Raw genomic sequence first — 6,526 nt, 5'->3', positions numbered from 1 at the left:
GCTGATTTTTCGATTTATTGTTGAGATGAAGTCTCGCTGCCCAGGCGGGTCTCGAACCCGCAGGCTCAGGCAATCCACTCACCTCAGCCTCCCAAAGGCGCAGGATTACAAGCTGAGCCACCGAGCCCGGCTAAGGGAGGACTTTAGATATGCTCATTCATTTGCTTATTCATTTACTTATTTATTTTGGGGGTAGGAAAAACTTAAGTCTGTTTATAAGCCTAAGGGGAAAAATTAGGAGGTAGGATAAACAAAAGCTATGGGAGAATAAATACAACTATTTGATAGAGGCAAGTACCAAAGGTGATGGATCTTCTGGTCAGAGAAAGGACTGCTCACCTCTAGTCCTGGAGGAAAGGGAGCAAGCGGTATAAATATGGATGGAGGGAAATGGATATGGTTCATCCCTGAGTCTTTCAAGTCTCTTCAGTAAGTTAATGGATCTAGTCTATCTTTCTAGAATGAGGATGGTGGGGGTTGAATGGGGGTGAATGTTCAGAATCAGAAGGGGAGCTGACCAAGGACTTGTAAAGGATTGCAGAGAGGTGTTTAGGGTCCGGTTGAGATTTGAGACTATGAATCTGTAGAGGTACCAGTCTCCATGGTTGTGGGATTTTCTCTAGCAGCACTCAGCAGCCTAGTATGGGTAGGCAAAATAGTGTAGGGGTTGGGCATGGTGGCTCAGGCCTGCAATCCTAGCACTTTGGAAAGCTGAGGCAGGAGGATCGCTTGAGGCCAGGAGTTGAGGGGAGGTCAGGAGTTTGAGATCAGTCTGGGCAACATACTGAGACCCCCCGTCTCTACAAAACATAACAAAACAAAACAAAAAACAGGATGTAGGCTTGAGCCAGAGTATTAACCATTTTGGCAAAGCTTAACTTGAGGGAGTACAAAGGACTTCCAGGAGTCAAAGTAAGAATGGTTCAGGTGGGATTCAAACAAAACTGGGAAATAAGAGAAGCCAGGAGCAGGGTGGGAGACCATAGAATTGGAAGTCTCCATGAGTCTGAAGCACCATTAGGGTGGCCAGAGAGAACTGGAGAGGAAGCAAATTGCAGTCAGAGATTGGAACACTGCAATTTAAGAGCTACCATGAGCTGCATTAGAAAGCATCCCTGGGCCGGGCATGGTGGTTCAAGCCTGTAATCCCAGCACTTTGGGAGGTCTAGGTGAGAGGATTGCCTCAGCTCAAGGGTTTGAGACCAGCCTGGGCAACTTGGCAAGACCTCATCTCTGCAATAAATCAAAAAACGTAAGCCAGGCGTGGTAGTGAACGCCTGTAGTTCCAGCTACATGGAAGGCTGAGATGGAATGATCATCTGAGTCCAGCAGGTTGAGGCTACGGTGACCATGAGCATGCCAACTGCACTCCAGCTTGGGAGACGGAGTGAGACTCTAACTTGAAAAAAAAAAAAGAAAGAAAGAAAGAAAAGAAAAGAAAGCATCCCCTAGCGGTGGATCACACCTGTAATCCCAGCACTTTGGGAGGTGGAGGCCAGAGGATTGCTTGAGCCCAGGGGTTTGAGACCAGCCTGGGCAACTTGGCAAGACCTCATCTCTACAATAAATCAAAAAATTAACCAGGTGTGGTGGCACGTGCCTGTAGTAGACAGAATGAGACCGCCACTCAAAATAAATAAATAAATAAACAAAAAGCATCCCCATACCTATACCATTGTACTGGGATGTAGCATACCTTCCAGTTTGCCTGAGACAGTCCCAGTTTTTGTCTGTTATTCCAGCATTTTGTCCAGGTTAGCATTTGTCCTAGTTTTTTCTAATCAAGTCTAAGTATTAATAGTTGCATTGAAATAAACCAGAATGGGCCGGGCATGGTGGCTGAAGCCTATAATCCCAGCACTTTGGGAGGCTGAGGTGAGGGGACTGCTGAGCCCACAGGTTCGAGAACAGCCTGGGCAACTTGGCAAGCCCACATCTCTACAATATATAAAAAAAATTAGCCAGGCATGGTAGTGCTCACCTGTAGTTCTGGCAATTTTGAAGGCTGAGGCGGAAGGATTGCCTGAGCCCAGAAGTCGACGCTGGGGTGGCCATGAGCATGCCACTGCATTCCAGCCTGGACGAAGAAGTGAAACTCTAACTCAAAAAAAAAAAAAAAAAAGAAGGAAAGAAAGAAAAAAGAAAGAAAGAGGTCAGGATGGGTCTGTTGGACCATCTTTTTTTTTTTTTTTTAAAGACAGGGTCTCACTCTGTTGCAGTGGTGAAATCATCACTCACTGCAGCCTCAAGCTCAAGGGATCCTCCACCTCAGACTTCCAAGTAGCTGAAACTAGGTGCACACCACTACACCCAGCTCATTTTTGGGGGTATGTTTTTTGTAGAAATGGGGCAGCTTGCTGTGTTGCCCAGGCTGCTCTTGAACTCCTGGCCTCAAGTGATCTTCCTACCTTGGCCTCTCAAAGTGCTGGGATTACAGGAATGAACCACTGTGCCCGACCAGACCATCACTTTTTAATTCCAGCTTCTGCTTTGGTCTCATCTACTAGTTTATGAGATGCATTTACAGAGAATCAAATTACCACTTTAACACAGGGTTAAACCTAAAAGACAATGGAGGATAGCCCTCCCTTCTCCTAATCTTTTTCAAATACAATATAATTAACAGCTCCTTCTCAAGGACAGCATGCAGGGAGTTCACTGATAACAAAGCAAGTACAATCAGACACTAGGGGTTAAGGATAAGGAAGTCATTTTAGTCCCATTTGGGGGGGAGGAGTATTCGCCATTGTGCCCCTTGCTCAATACATGGTGTATCAGCCAGTTGCTCCCATGCCAAAGCCTGCGAGATACAGGAAACTGCCCTGCTACCAGTTGGTAGGCCAGTGGATGTAGGAAATTATATGTTTACATGTACGTAAAACACATTCAGGAAATAAGGTGGAGGAGTCCTACCGTAGAACATACAGTGAGTGGTCTGAATGCTCCTGGTACGATGGTTATGTCATTTTTTATATGGTGCAAATCTGCACCCATTATTTTATTGTTTGGTAATGCTTTTATAAATTTTGCAATCAACTTTTCCAGCATGTGAATTCAAAAACTAAAGTGCATACTTAATGAAAAATAGCAAGTTTGTTTCTCAAGAAAGTTGATGAATTTGTAACATTTATAAAATATTTGTTGACATTTATCAACCACTCTCGAGGCACAGTGGTGTCACTGACCACATGAAAACCAGAAGACATAAATCTGCTGAGAAAGCATCGGCATCTGTCTTAAAAGTTTGTAGTTATTTTAAGACGACTGAGCCCGAAGATGATTTAATGAGGTACAGCTGCAGAGAGGTTATTTACATATTGCTCTGTGTAAGGACCTTTGTTTAAATCAAATGACTTTTGTTTAGATCAAAATTTGTTCATTTTCCATTTCATGTTTCTTTGCACATTATGAAAAGTGAGGCAGTACTTGTAATGAGCAGTTCTATTAGTAGAAGAACTTCACAGTTAAATGATGACAGTTTTATATTATATTATTAGATGCTTCAGACAGAAAATCAGTTGTATTAGAGTTCTTCACAAAACAGAACCAACAGGATGTATATACATACACACATATATCTAGATCTATCTATATATCTATCTATATGGGGGAAGATTGATTTATTTTAAGGGATTGGCTCACGCAATTGTGGAGGCTTGCTGAGTTCAAAATCTGATGGTGTAGACTGGCAGTCTGGAGACTCAGGAAGGAGTTGCAGTTTCAAACCAAAGGCAATCATCGGCTGGAGAATTCCTTCTTGCTTGGGGGAGATCAGTCTGTTGTACTAAGGCCTTCAGCTGATGAGGCCCACCCACATTATGGAGGGTAATCTGCTTTACTCAAAATCCACCGGTTTAAATGTTAATCTCATCCAAAAAACACCTTCACAGAAACATCCAGAAGAATGTTTGACCAAATATATGGGCACTATGGTCAGCCAAGTTGACAAATAAATCATTACATTAGTTAATTCCAATAATGGTCCAATTTTACATCCAATTTATGGAATCAAAGTAAAGCTTGTGGCAAGTTATTCTGATGAAAGTGAAACATCTGACATTACTGAGAAAGCTATGATCAACTCATTAAAAAAATTCAACATTTAGGATAAGTATTTTTGTGGTGATTTTTTAAAATGGAAACATGAATTTTGGAGGAGCACAGCACCATGGTTAAACATAAGGTTCTTAATAAATCAAGAAACTTTTAGATCAGAAATATAGTTGGAATTGGTTGTGGTGCACAAATAATTCATAATTGTGTTCAAATAAATAGATTACAAAATTGTTTCTGGAAAGGCAGGAGTGGGGAAGGGGAATCTTGGCTTATACCCATGCTTTCCTTATTTCTTTCTGCATGCAGATATTCTAGAAAAGAACAATGTCATACTTAGCATATTGGGCAGAGTAGATAATTTTTTAACATCCCTTGCCTCATGACAAAATTATTTTCAATAATAATTATGTAATAATTATTTTTTTATTTTTTCTGTAGTTGAAAACAATTTAAAATCATATATTTAAATTTTAAATATAATGTCCAAATTCAGTAAAACATTTCATGTATGAACCAGATTTTCACTTACCACAAAAAGTCTTACATCTTGCAGATTGCACTCCGTTTGCTGTTTTCCATTTTAAACACAAATAAAAACTCCAAGTTGTCATGTAGAATGACAGTTTGAAATAGTAGTACTGTTTCTTTGCCTTTATAATCATCTAGCTATCACTATTTGTTTCAAATCTACTATTAAAATACAGGAGTATCTGGTACCATAAGATTGAGAGAAAGGAACTGCAAGCCAGAAGCAAGCTGGAAGGATTCTGAATTGTTGAGTACTTAATTTAGAAACAAATGTGAGTAGCTGTGTCCACTTGTGTCAGGGGCTGAATATATAACCAGAAGTTCTCATAATTAGATTCCCCATAGAACATAATGTTTGTTAAAAGGATAAGTAATACAAATGTACTAATGTAAACTTCAAGATCAATACCAACTTGTAATGCATTCATATATTTACCAAAAGGTATGTAAAAGATGTTCATGGTGCATTATATGTAATAGCCTAAACCTGGAAACTTTCCAAATGTCCATCAAGAGGAGAACGGATAAGAAGTCTTAGAGGCTAGAAGGATAAAGAGAGTGAAGAACTGTTTAGAGCAAAATTATAGAACACATAACACCGGTATTATAATGTATTGAACCAAGCACTATGGCAGACACTTTTGCATGCCTTATCTTGTTTAATCTTCACCATACCCTGTAACAGAGGTATTACTGTTATTTGACATGTATGAAAACGGAGGCACACAGAAATCAAGGTTCTTGCCCGTCATAATGCCAGCTAGTGGGGAACTCAGAATTTGAACTCTGATATTTCTCAGTCCAAAGCCTACATTTTTTTGCTGGTCTTGATAATAGATAGGGAAGACAGAGAAAGTAGAGAAGTATAGAGATCACATATTTATACATGCTAAAATTATGACAACTACTGTTTCTTGAGCACCTACAATGTGGTAAATCTATGCCAGATACTTTTCATAAATGATTTTTACAGGTTTTATAAAAATCCTTCATATCAGAAATTATTAGTCTAATTTTTTAGTTGAAGACGCAGGTTTAGAGAAGCCCTATGACCTGCCTAGTTTCACAATCTCCTGCCCCACGTATCTCTCATATCCCTCAGTGTTCTTAAGAGGAAGGCCACAAACTATGTGCTGGGCACTGTAGTGAATGCTGGAGCAGTACAGGTGAGTACATTGGGTATGGTCGCTGGAGCAACCGTTGCTTTCTTACCTGACCTGCCTGAGAGTAAAAGCAGGGGAATATATTTTTTTCCAGTTTCATATAGAAAATTGTAGAAGCAAAAATAAAGATCAGTAATAGCAACAGTTCCCATTTACCGACTATATACTGTCCCATATAGGTATATTATCATATATATACGCACACAAATACATACTTCTATTCTTTCCATCCTCACAATGATCCTTTTAATATACTGTTAATATGCTCATTTTACTGAGGGAAAAATAGAGGCTAAGAATCTGATTTGCACAAAGTTACAGAGTGGTAAGTGTTCCTTCGGATTTGTACTCTGATCTGGCTGACTCGAGGGCTGCAGGTCTCAACTCTTAACAACCATTAAGGATTTTTGGAAGAACTGGGCCACGAGACAGGAAAATGGAAGACACCATGTAGTGCAAGGTCTTGGGAAGGGGAAGTCTGGCTCAAGGAGCCACGTGATTAACTGGAACCCGAAGAACCCGCGCCCTGTTTAACACACTAGGAAGAAACGCGGACGGCGGTAGGTTTGGTAGATTTGGTAGGTTTGGGAATCTGGGAGTTCTAAGAAAGGGAGATTGAGAGAAAAAAGGGCGGAATCTGCGCAAGGGGAGCCTCCAGTTCTTCCGGAACAAAATTCCCACGGCCACCTCGTGAGCATGGAAACCGGTAGGCGCCAGCAGAGGCGCGCAGGCGGGGCCGGCGGAGGCGGGGCGAGGGCGGGGCCGGGGGCGGAGTCTTT

General features: G+C 41.1%; 1 protein-coding gene across 1 annotated transcript in view; it reads left to right on the top strand.

Annotated features, from left to right (window-relative positions):
* The first annotated feature begins 6,235 nt into the window (after window positions 1-6,235).
* The window catches only part of HPRT1 (hypoxanthine phosphoribosyltransferase 1), a 40,472-nt gene continuing 40,181 nt past the window's right edge, over window positions 6,236-6,526 (top strand). The window contains exon 1 of the mRNA XM_008066293.2: window positions 6,236-6,307. The gene's annotated coding sequence lies outside the window, so the exon portion shown is untranslated. The remainder of the gene's footprint in view (window positions 6,308-6,526) is intronic.

Source organism: Carlito syrichta, unplaced genomic scaffold, assembly GCF_000164805.1.
Source record: "Carlito syrichta isolate Samal-C Ts95f unplaced genomic scaffold, Tarsius_syrichta-2.0.1 Scaffold308874, whole genome shotgun sequence".
In the NCBI taxonomy this organism is placed as follows: Eukaryota; Metazoa; Chordata; class Mammalia; order Primates; family Tarsiidae; genus Carlito; species Carlito syrichta.
Note: the sequence above shows the minus strand (reverse complement) of the source record. Positions and strands in the feature narration are given on the sequence as shown.